The 13,033-nt window shown below is 33.6% G+C and overlaps 1 protein-coding gene across 8 annotated transcripts in view; it reads left to right on the top strand.

Annotated features, from left to right (window-relative positions):
* The first annotated feature begins 5,978 nt into the window (after positions 1–5,978).
* The window catches only part of LOC128163395 (tripartite motif-containing protein 45-like), a 37,454-nt gene continuing 30,399 nt past the window's right edge, over positions 5,979–13,033 (top strand). The window contains exons 1-5 of one of the 8 annotated variants that reach the window (XM_052826995.1): positions 5,979–6,163; positions 10,312–10,483; positions 10,594–11,344; positions 11,798–12,030; positions 12,123–12,986. The gene's annotated coding sequence lies outside the window, so the exon portion shown is untranslated. Of the gene's footprint in view, positions 6,164–8,490; positions 8,867–9,967; positions 10,484–10,593; positions 11,345–11,797; positions 12,031–12,122; positions 12,987–13,033 lie in introns of those variants that run through there. The other 7 variants (XM_052826996.1, XM_052826997.1, XM_052826993.1 and 4 more) reach the window with 7 other exon arrangements.

Raw genomic sequence — 13,033 nt, 5'->3', positions numbered from 1 at the left:
TGTTATTTAGGGGCAAACACTTGGTGCGGGTATTACTGTCTAATGACAGCATCTAGTTGTTATTAATTTTAACTTGTCAATGAATATTAGTTATTGATCCCAAGGTAGAAATATGACTTCTGATCATATCTCAATAGATCATTTGTCCATTATGCAAGGTGTAATGTGATTTTTTAAAAAGAATAACATTTTTTACCAGTTTATAAAACTTTTTAGACCCCCAATTACATTTTGATTTTTAAAAGATCATTCGACAATGAAGAAAAGTGTAAATGTAAGGTTATTTTCATTTTAAGCATAAATAAATGCAAGAATTTTAAATTTCTTTTAATCCATATTTTGAGGAAGAAAACATGCTCTGATCCAGAAAATTTTCTAGGGGGAAGAAGGGGGGGGGAGCGCCAGTTTACATTTAAGTTTGTTATGGGGTGGGGGTCCCAAATCATATATTTGACAATTTTTTTGATGTAATTTAAATAAGACTAAACTATGCTACAGTCATGCACATAAATAGTATAGAACTTGTTTCTCAGAGATGGCTGAGAACTGTAATTGAGAATTGTACAAAACTCTAGGATACAATGGGCCTGCATATTTAGTTGTGCACCCTAGTTTGATTTTTCTCAGTTGAGGTTATCATTTGGGGAGGGGGGGGTGAGAGAAGGCTGTGGGGTCAAACATTGAACCTTATGGGAAGAATCGTAGACTCTGTTGTAAAATGTAACTTGAAAACGGACAAAGATAATAATATAGGGTTTTCATAATCATATATTGACTGTTACTGGCAATATATAGGATTAATTAGATCCCCACACCCCAGGATTTGGAAATTACCATACATCTTAGAAACTGTTACAATCATGACCACTAAACCATATATATTTTTGTTCCTTATATCAAGGGGCATCAAATGTTATGTAGGTCATGGGCCCTGTGGGTGGTCCTGACCCCCCTCGAACAGCAAGTCCCTTAATATCTTCAAAACAGTTGAGATCCCCACCCTTAAACCATATATATTCTTGTTCGATCCTTGTGTCAAGGGGCATCAAACGGTATGTAGGTCATGGGCCCCGGGGGTGGTCGTGACCCCCCTCGAACAGGAAGTGCACAAATATCTCGAAAACGGTTGAGATCACCACCCCTAAACCATATATATTCTTGATCCTTAAAGGGCATCAAATGGTATGTAGGTAATGGGCCCCAGGGTTAAATTAAATTCTCCAAAACAGTAATGCACATCTTTAGAACAGTTCCTATCATGTTCCAAGATATAATGTCTATCTATTAAATTATAAGAGGAGTTCTGGGGTCTGTATTTTTTTTTTTAGCAATAAACGTCAATTTTCTGCTACTATTTGACTCCCTGGATGAAATTTAATTTTTTTAAACCTAATTGCACATCTATAGGAAGTCCCTAATTATATCCTAAGAGATGACATAGCTACTCCAAAAGTTGTAAAAGGAGTTCTGGGAACCATACTTTTTTGCAAAAATAAACGTCATTTTTTGTTGCACTGTGATCCCCTTAATAAATAAATTTTAAAGTCATTTTTTAGCCATTGAATGACCCCAGGACAAAATTGAAATTTCCGAAACTTTATTGCGCATCTATAGGATACTCTAAAACATATTCTAAGAGATGATTTGTCTACAGTTGAAAATGTAGGAGGAGTTCGAAGAAGAAAGTTTTTTGTGAAAAAACGTCATTTTTAGACGGGGTCACGTGACCCCGTCTATTGGTTTACTGTCAACCGAAGTCTCAAACCGGAAGGCACGCGTAAAACACATGAATTGAGCCTACGCGTAAGAAAATAGTGCAGAAAGTTTTCATGCATTTCAGTAAATATGTATTATAAAAACACGCATTAAATCGTTTTAAGTCCTCTGTGTATAAACAAAATTCTATTTAGAAAATAAAGAAATAGTTTTATTGATCAAAATATTCTTGCTCGTGTTCAAATGTAGAATGAGTTACGTAACTGAATGCACAACGCTGTTGACGATTCAGTTGGTGTACGAGCTCATTAATCAATAGAAGAGGTTGATGGTGGAATCGAAATAAAGTTCCCAAACGCAATGCGCCATTTTTGAAAAAGTTGTGAATTTTATTTTGACAGCCTTTCACCTTAATACTACCACACTTCATGCGCAAGCCGAAATTAAAATCGGGACGGGTTATACACAGATGTTTTAAAAATTAAAAAGGTGTTTCATTGGCTTCCAGTCTACTTGCGATAAGACTGCTGTTCGTCACGGAAGGAATTTTGTACAAAGAAAATAAAAACAAGTCTGAAATTGCCTTCTCGTTCGTTGGCTCTTTAGTTGATTAAACTGAATTTAAATTTTAAACAATGCATTGTAAGCAAAATCTTCATTAGATTATACATTTTGGAAGACTTAAACATCATATAATATACGAATCTTATCGATTGAAGAACCAAGTTAAATGTTAATGTTCGTGTTTTCCGGCTTAGTTGGAATCAGGCTTAGGGTGAATTACTTTGTAAAATAATGCATTACATTACCATTACTTCATGAATTAGGGCATTAAATTACCATTACCATTACTTAATTTTCTTGAAGTAATGCATTACATTACCATTACATGAGTAAAGTAATGCATTACCATTACTTTGTGAAAAGTCAATAAGTTTTAAAAAAGTAATTTAAAAACTAAATAAAGAGTTTTTGTAAATATTTCATAAATAAAACATGCTTAAAATATTTACAGGTTCATGTTCATGTTCACTATCAGGTTCAAATTTAATGAGTTATACAAGATTGCTGTTGTTCTTGTAGTTCTCAAAGTAAGGTTGGTCCCCCCGTAACATTTACACGTTGATGGTGGCGTTGACAATCTCTGTTATTTATGTCTCTGGTTGAAGGAACGGTTGTATCGTAATTCGTGTAGGTGATGCACGAGTTTACACAAAAAAGTAGTAAGTGACGAACGGATTTATTTTTACTTATTAATTTTGCATGAATCGCAAATGAAGAAAATCGTGTGAGATAAGTCGGTCTTAAAAATCAAAATGGCGACCGTGACAAATCTTTTTATTGTCAAAGTTCTTGGAATCTTATTGTAAACAATATTTCTAAAGCCAGGTGCTTGTGTTTGTTATCGGTATACAAATGTTCAGGTTGTTTGTTAATTCAGCAGTTTTAGAGTTTTCGGGGTTTTCATAAAACTTTTATTACGGATACCGTCCGACTTATGGATTTTCCCTTGGATCACAAAATTGAATAAATCTAATGATTAAAATTATCTACTTTGATATATTTGTTTGATTGTCCCGGTTAGTACTAATTTTTAAAATTTTTCCTTTGGGTCTTATTTTACATAATATACCGTTGTGTCAATTTTCTACAATTATGAAGGCCGGGGTTAAGTAAAATTTTGACAAAGTATCAGACAATTGGAAAAAAGCCGAAATAACATAGATTGTAACAACTAATTCAAACTCATAAATTTTGGAAGCACATTCGAGGAAATCCAGGACAATTACCAATTCAAACTTTAAAGACCCCGTCTTTCAGTACTCTTAGTACTTTGATTTATTAATTATTTGACCCCCATGACTACCAGAGAATTTTTGAAACCTTTTTACAAAACAACATGACACCCCAAATCAAACTCCAAGAGTTTAGTTTGCTGGTTTATAAGATGTAAGAGCAGTTTTAGAAAGTAAAACGTGACAGACGGACAGACGGACAGACGAACGGAAAGACGGACGGAACAGGGTAACAACAATATTACCAAACTTTCTTCAGAAAGAGCGGGTATAATTATGACGTATTGTAAATACTTAGATTGTACACAGTTCCAGCAAATATGAAAATAAACTGTTTCACTGAATTGATTAATTTATAGTGTAACCATGTGCATGCATACCAATATTTTATTGAAACTTGTTTTGAGATATAACTATAGCGCTAGCAAAACAGCAATGAAATGCAAAAAGTAACCTATAAATAAAATACTTAATACATATTTTAAGGGTAAATATAATAATTTGAAAAATGATCATTCAAATGTTCTATTTTTTCGTTTAACTGTTAAACACAATAAAAATTGAAAAAAACATGTAAATTGTTTTATTAAATAAATCCAAGTTATGGATATCAATGTGTTGTTTTTTGTGCCTATTTGTTGATGAATTTAAAACAGTTTTCATGATAAACATTTCACGATGCAGGTCAACTTTCAACGGACCAGTCTTTTTTCAACACATTTGGTTTCAATGTTAAACTGAACGAGACCATTAGTGAAAACGTATTTGAAAAAGATATAGTAAAAAAGTAAAATCTGTTTGTGAAAAACAAAAGTATTGGGTTGTTGTCATTTTAGTTATTATCTAAACAAAAATAATTCAACTACCATTAAGAAAAATTTTGTGGTGTTACGTTTTGACCATGTAATCATGATGGTATTTAGAACCATCTAACTATAAAAAGTTTGTCATAAATAAACATTAAACCTATTCTTATACATGAGATGATTAACACAACTTTGTTCATATGTCTGTGAATGGATTTTTATGCAATGAAATAGCTTAATCTTTTCATTTTAAATACCATGTTCAAACCAAAAAAACAAATAGTATGCGGGTATTTTTTTTGACGTTTGCTTCCTTTATCTTGTATTATTTAATGATTCATGAAGAGTTAATATATAATTCAGGGAGAACAGGTTTCAGGTTTTCACTTAAAAATGTCTTGTGATAGTGTACTCTAAAGACAAAATCTTCAAGTATTCGAAGGTTAATGTTCAAAATATATAGACCCGGGGGTTGTATATATATGCTTAGTTATTATTGCAAAGTTGAATATTAGATAAATCTTGAAATAGAAACTTCCATTTGGGCGTGGCAGATGCTGAACAAATGACTTGATATTTATCTTATTAAAAATTTATGATGTATATAATGCAGTTCCACTGACAACAACATTCACGAAAAAGTTTAAAATTTAGATAGACGTGTGTCGTTATCAAACTTGCACAAATTACTGCACTAAGAACAAGATGGTGTCAGTTAAAAGGATTTTGCTGTTTGCTTGCGGTTTCCATGTATCTCATGATGTTTTTTTTAAAGAGCTCTATACATATACAGACATTTCGACCATATTTGGATAGATAAAGTAGGCGCATATACGTCTCTCGGTATGATTTCTAGATCTTTTTGTCTGCCATCTTTTAAAAAAGAAATAATACGCTACACGCATTGATGAAGTTTTCCGATCAATTTTTCCTTTGATACGTCGATCAATAGAAAAATTATTAAATTCATTTCTTAATACTGTTATGTGGTGTTAAATTGATTTGACCAATCATCACTTATAACCCGCGAAGTTGGGAAAGGGAAGAAATATGAAATATATATGTGCATTATTGAATTTTTTGGTTTTTCTTTTCAATGGCCGCGGTAGGTGCAGTTACCCCTTCATAGAATTGTTCCATAAATCCATACATTTGTATCTGATCTCTAATAAATTGGTAAACACGATTCATCAGGCCTCTGGAACTCAATCCAGTTGTAGAATTAATTTACCACCTGACGCTATTATCTTCCTTGCTGAGAGAATGGTTCGCCGTATAACTTCATCGAAAACGAAATATCACCAATATATATAAACACTACTACGCATCTAAATGTTTTGTTTATATTTTTAATTAAGAACTAATTTTTTCAAAAATGTTGGTCTACAATCACAACGCACTTTGAAAAAATATTTCAATGTGCGTTGATCTGGACCAAAATTAAACGCAATTTGAAAATTTTTGTCCAAAATTTAACGCACTTTGAAAAAATTGATCGTTGTGACGAGCGATAGTCGGGTATTCTAGTACTTCTTAACATTCCTAGTTTCGGTTGATCCGTTTATTATGGATTTGTCCGTAAATATATTTTTAAACAAAGAAGTTATAGAATCATGCAAACAATCAATAACCTCGTTTTAGTTGATTAATTAGCCATTTAAATAAAACACGTGATTTTAAACAAGAAGGAAGGTTAAAAATCTGCAAACGCCATGTTGGATATTTGATTTAGCAATTTGAATTCAAAACTATTATTGTATTTGTGACTTTTTTGAGTTGAGAAGATTTTTCACCTGAACATATCCTCTCAAGTCTACAGAGATGCTCAGAAGTGGAATCGGCTACGTTCGTATATCCCTATTTTTAACTGTTACTTTATGTTTACATGTGCAGACGTTTTCAAACGTAGATATACCTAAAGATTAAAACTCAACGGGAATGAAATTAAAAGTTTAGTTATAAATACACAAACTTAATACATTAATTTTAAAAATGTTAATATACAATTAATGAAATAGAAAGTAAAGAGCTGGATACGGTAAATATAGCAAATTGGCCCTAATGAAATGTGAAAAATCAAACACTTGCAATCTGTAATCTATCCGCGGAAACAATTCGAGAAGGATCGTGTATGGAAATGACAGTCGTTTGGCAATATTCACGAGCGTTTGGTAATAGTAGAATCCAAAACCGGACCTCGGTTACGGATTTTCGCGAAATCTAAGACTTTTTGGCCATGTTTATTCTTATATTTCTACAAGGCCGCTTTCGAATACATGTACAAATCAAAGTACTGAAGTACTGACGGGAGTTGATTTTATCGATATATGATTAAAATCAACGATATGTATTTTTGCTTGCCAAGTAGTATATAATCTGTATTTGAATTACGCACATTTTTATAATATGAATTCTCGGACTTTTTCGACAAGAATTTCTAGAAAACCTCTTATGAATCATGTTGTGTAATATTTAAAAATAGAATCGATTTTGTCAAACTATGTATCGGTACTTGGAATATTTCAAAAATTGCATGAATCCAACCAATAATGAACTCTAGTCTCGTTCAACATATGCTCGGCTGTCTCCGCTAATCTCCGATACGTAAGAGACACAAGGTCACGTGATAACTAGATGATGCGACCTCTAACTATAGACTGACTCTCTGCTTGTCGGAGATGTACGGAGACAACCGATGGTTGAACGAGACTATATTGAACTCTGGTGTGGGAATGTATACGTACGATTGCAAAAAACTTCTAAATTGTTTGTACTATTAAAAATCTGACTATTCCCAAGGTATTTATAAATTATTTACCTTTAAAAAATGCTTCAGCGTACATTACATCGAATTTATCGATTATTTTCAAGAACTAACTCTTGTCAGCGGTGATGATTTGTGCTTAGATCCAAACGTTTCAGTTTGCCAGAGTAACTGCATAGGAGAGTTGATTAAAATCAACTCCCAAAAAATCATAGAACCACAATTCAAATTTTGAAAATAAAACGAAGGAAAATTATGTACAAGCAGGCACGTAGCATCGGGGGGGGGGGGGGCAGGGGGGCCTGGCCCGCCGACTTTTTCTCGCAGCAACAAATTTTTTAAAATTAACATATAAAAAATTGAACTATCATGGAGTTGGCCCCCCTCCCACTCTTTTGGGGGTATGTAAAAATTTGATATGAAAATAAGGAAAGTTTATGCTTAGGTCCAAACACTGTTTCAGTTTCGGTTTGCCAGAGTAACTGCATAGGAGAGTTGATTAAAATCAACTCCCAAAAAATCATAGAACCACAATTCAAATTTTGAATAAAACGAAGGAAAATTATGTACAAGCAGGCACGTAGCATGGGGGGGGGGGGGGGCTGGCCCGCCGACTTTTTCTCACAGCAACAAATTATTTAAAAATTAACATATAAAAAATTGAATTATCATGGATTTGGCCCCCCCTCCCACTCTTTTGGGGGTATGTAAAAAATTGATAAGAAAATAAGGAAATGAGGAGTGAAATTGAAGCAATATACAACGCCAGCCCTTGTGTATCTTGTGTTAGTGTACTCTAAAGACAAAATCTTCAAGTATTCGAAGGTTAATGTTCAAAATATATAGACCCGGGAGTTGTATATATATGCTTAGTTATTATTGCAAAGTTGAATATTAGATAAATCTAGAAATAGAAACTTCCATTTGGGCGTGGCAGATGCTGAACATATGACTTGATATTTATCTTATTAAAAATTTATGATGTATATAATGCAGTTCCACTGACAACAACATTCACGGAAAAGTTTAAAATTTAGATAGGCGTGTGTCGTTATCAAACTTGCACAAATTACGCACTAAGAACAAAATGGTGTCAGTCAAAAGGATTCTGCTGTTTGCTTGCGGTTTCCATGTATCTCATGATGTTTTTTTTTTTAAAGAGGCACGTTTTTGAAAGTGGGGCGCCGACTTTTTCTCGCAGCAACAAATTTTTTAAAATTAACATATATCAAAAATTGAATTATCATGGAGTTGGCCCCTTTCCCACTCTTTTGGGGGTATGTAAAAAATTCATATGAAAATAAGGAAATGAGTGCAATATACAAAGCCCCCCCCCCCCCCCCGGGATTAGGATTTTGAAGATTTTGGAAAAGTTGAAATATCCCTTTTTTTTTTTGCTTGTCAAGATTTTTTGGATGAGTCTGCCCCCCCCCCTTTCAAAAACGATGCAACGTGCCTGACAAGTATGCTATATGCCGATTTTATAACTTGGCATTTCTTGTCAAATTGTGTGTAAATTCTAACATAATATATCCTTATAATAAAAATAAATACATTAGTTATATAATGAATGTAAAAGAAATTTTCATGAGTCCTCAATTTTCCCTCTACTTTTAAAATGTGTTTGATACGTATAATTATTACGTTCTCTTTGTAACGTCGTACTCCGTAGAAACGACTTCATGAACTATCGGGCAGCTGATCGAGAAAGAAACGAGCTAGAAAAAGAAGCAAGAGATTTATCTATGCAAATTGAAAATATAATTTTTATTCACTTGTTTCAGGTAAGATATTTTCACTATCACCTATATAATTAATTGCTAAAATAAGATAGTGTAGGAAGTATACATATATTGTATTATGAGAGAGAGAGAGAGAGAGAGAGAGAGAGAGAGAGATCTATATTTACTCTCTAAACCACATTGTATTCTCTTTACAATTATTTTACACTGATGTTTAGTTATTTTACGTCGAACAACAATTGTAATAACTGAAAAATATTACACACAAACAGCACTTATCAACATAATCAGCATTCACGCACACCGAGGCCGAGCTCGCATTATGATCACAAAAAACCTACATACAATCATATAATAATACTTCCAAGTGTGACTATGCGAAAATGAAAATAATTTATAAGAATGCAGTGTGCAGAGATCGATTTCATATTTTCATAAATTTCACAGTATACTTAAGAACACTCTTTGTCTAGAAGGAAAGAAATTCGTTCCGTGTTATGATTTCAAACCTACCTCTACACCTACGCATTTAAAAACAACGCTGACACGTTGGCCCGGTCATATTCAAGTCTTAGTAATGTACCCTATATGTACATCGTTCATGTAAGTTTTACATTTATTCATACAAACGGGCGTCTATGTTTCAACACAACGTGTATCACTACGATTTTTTAAACTGGACTGCACTACCCCAATTGAAAGCCCGTTCGCCCGTATATGTGACAGTGCGTTCATCTTGCGTTTACTTAGTTATTGAAACTGCAAAGTTTTCATATTCATTTATAAATGTACATTATTTGAACACTAAACACCAATACTAATTCATTAAAATAAACATCCATGTAGGTCAGTGATATTATAAGGATCTTTTTTAAATAAATCAATTATATATCAAATCGGAGACCCATGGGCAACAATGTTCACCTGAACAATGCCCATATATCATGTTTATAAAAACACTATATAGTATATAAACTAATCATTTTTTTTATCCAAAAAGACATGGAGATGGTCCAAAGTCATATCCATGTTGTCGCATGATTCATTCTAAAAGAGTTGCTATTAAAGTAGAACATTAAGACTTTTAGAGAGACGCTTTTGTGTATCGGCACAAGATGACGATTTACTTTGTTCTAAATGTAGATTAAATGCTACAGAGAAGGAAACGAGGTGAACAATTTGGAATGCAATGCAGTGTATAAGACTTAACATGATTACAAACCTCCAATCAAAAGAGTCAGAACCATACAGCAGTCCTCCTCTAGTCCTTCATCTGTTACCATTGATTTACCAACGACCAGCATAAGCAATGTGTATTAGATAAACGCATTAGATAAAATAAACCCAGTCAACAATAAAATCAACTTGAGCACGGCAAACATCAAACTTTTGTCGGAAAATGGCAAGAATTTTGAAAAAAACAAATTATGGACTTGATTTTGACCCCATACATGCTTTAATAGATGACGACTATCTTACCCTCACAGGCATCTCAAAGACAGAGTTTGATATTTTGATGACTTTCGTCGATTGCTGCAATCTTCGAGACACAATAACAAGAAGTGCAAGGACATATCTAGCCATTCTCTCGATTAAACTTCGATGCGGATTAAGCAACAACCTTCTTGCAACGCCTTTTCAATGAAAAAAACCCACCAGGTATTAACTTGAAGTATTATTCAAATCAATGTGTTAATAAGAAAGTTTTTAAAATTTCTTTTTGATAAACTGTTTATTTGAACTTTGATTTATTGAAATGCAATTCCTAGCTTTAATAGGTAAGAAGAGCACTTAAATCGGCGACAAAATCATTGATGTCAAGATTTGTACCAGAATTTTTTGGATTTCCCCACATTGATAGAGAGCAGGGATGGGGTCGATTACTTTCAAAAGTAATCGATTAAATTGCAATTACTTTGGGTTTTAAAAGTAATCGATTACATTTGATTACCTTTCCTCATTGTAATCATGATTACTTGTGATTGCTCATGATAACAAAGCAACCTGTAATCGATTACAGCTGATTACGATTACTGATTATGATTACCCATCCCTGATAGAGAGGAGGTGATAGAGAGTCACATTCGACCGCTGGCCAAGAAACTTTTTACCAGGACCGTGACAGAGAACCAGCCATACTTTTTCTCGAAGGAACATATATCTATGTGCAGAAAAGTAAGAATTTTTTATTTTTCGAGACGATCCTACAACCTGCACAAACACAGGCCTTTGGTGAAGCTTATGCGTGACAACTACTGGGTACATTGTTTCGGTGCTAGGTCCGTATATATCTAGACGATTCGAAGAACAGAGACGCAAACATACTCAATTATATGATCAGGTCAAACCCGAACAAATGAAAGAGTGAGTCAGAGAAGGGGAAATCTTCGTTGTGGACAGGGGTTTCAGGAAATCGGGTGAAGTAACCTTGGTATAACAATGAAAATGCCTAAGTTCCTACCTAAAGGGGCCACGCAGCTGCAGGCCAAAGATGCCAATTGCTCGAGGCTTGTAACAAAGGTAATTAAAACTGAATGGTAATAATTTTTTTTACTTAATATGAATTAAAAAAAATAATGTAACTTGTTTTAATATCATCATAATTTAATTCTGTTTGTAACGCACTTTCTGATTGGCTAAAAAATTATTTTATATCGTATAAAGAATGTTGCCTACGTCATATTAAGACTAACGTCAAAAAAGTATCAATACGCCTGACGTTACGTTTGAATTTTTCGTCATCTTAAAGGACAAATGACCGTTTTTATCTACAATGAAGAGTAAAAAAATCAAATTATAAGCAATGAATTCAATATTTATTAGGTTTATACAATATAAAATGGTTTGAAACAGTTTACGCTTTTTTATAAACCGTTTCGCGGTTTATAAAGCGTAAACTGCCCCAAACCATTTTATATCGTATAAAACAAATAAATATTGAATCAATTCCTTAAATCAATAAATTGTCGACAGATCAGATGGGAAGTCGAATCGGCGAACTGAAGACCTGGCGACTGCTTGATAAACCCTCCCAAACACGTGCATCCCAAATATTGAAGATTATGCCCAAATTATTTGTGCATTAAGCAACAAATTTAGGCTACCTCTTAGCAGCGGAACTTTTGAAAAAGATATTGAGGTAGCCGCAAAAAAGAAAGTTTTGGCAAGGTCATCAAATGAACTTCAAACGCTCATAAATGACCAAGGTAAGTATTTCAGACATCATACTATGTAATATTTAACCTGCAATTTCAAATTTGTCCATAAAAAATAATTATACAATTTCTGAATATAACAGGACTAGATCAGAGATCATATAAATGGAGTCCATTAGACGCATCAGAAGGATGTCCGTCATTCCCTCGACTGTGTGAGGATGAAATTCGGGAGCTGACTCTTGGCGTATACAAGTTTAAATTGGCCCGCTCTTACACCCAGAACATTATAGTCATGATGGAAGTTATGACATTCTTGTAAGCAGTGACGTACCAGTGATCCTTTCTGCAAAAATACAGAGTCGCCACATCTCTGCCAAACGCTACAAACTTTGGATCAAGTTTAGCGACATTATCGTTGAAGGGTGGTATTGCACAAGTAAAAACGGGAGTAGAGCGGTGGGCGTGTGTGCTCACATTACAAGTGTGCTATGGTATCTTTCTTATATGCGACATGAAGCCATCCCGCCGCTCAAAGACATTCCGAACTGGGCAGACCATAGAGGTTTCTTCAAGGATTCGGACAGCGATGATCTCGAGGAATAACAGTTTTATTATGCGTCCAATCGTTTCTGCAACTTTGTTTCAAAGCTAATTATCATTAATTTTGTTTTTATGATTAATTTTTCAAGTATGCTTGCATTTATGCATGTTTTTATTGACATATAGCATTGAACGTCTGCCATGAACTTCATTCTTGACTTCATTTAGGTGCATCTTTTAAATCAATACTAATTATCATTTGAGACATGCTTTGTAACATAGTGAAACGTTCCTTAGTACGATTTAGATCTGTTAAACATGAATGTGTGTTATCAATTTGCGAATTTCTTAATTGGTTTTTTAAAAATGTTTAATGATTCTAATCAATATTTTACCCTAAAGAAAAGATCAACAGATTCGTTTCTTATTCGCTTAGTTGTGCATATTTATCTACCATAAATAATGTACATAACTGTTTCTATTAAGAAAGAGGATTTTCTATTCGTGTCCT

The sequence above is a fragment of the Crassostrea angulata genome, chromosome 9 (genome assembly GCF_025612915.1).
Source record: "Crassostrea angulata isolate pt1a10 chromosome 9, ASM2561291v2, whole genome shotgun sequence".
Lineage (NCBI taxonomy): Eukaryota > Metazoa > Mollusca > Bivalvia > Ostreida > Ostreidae > Magallana > Magallana angulata.
This window is presented reverse-complemented; position numbering and strand designations above follow the sequence as displayed.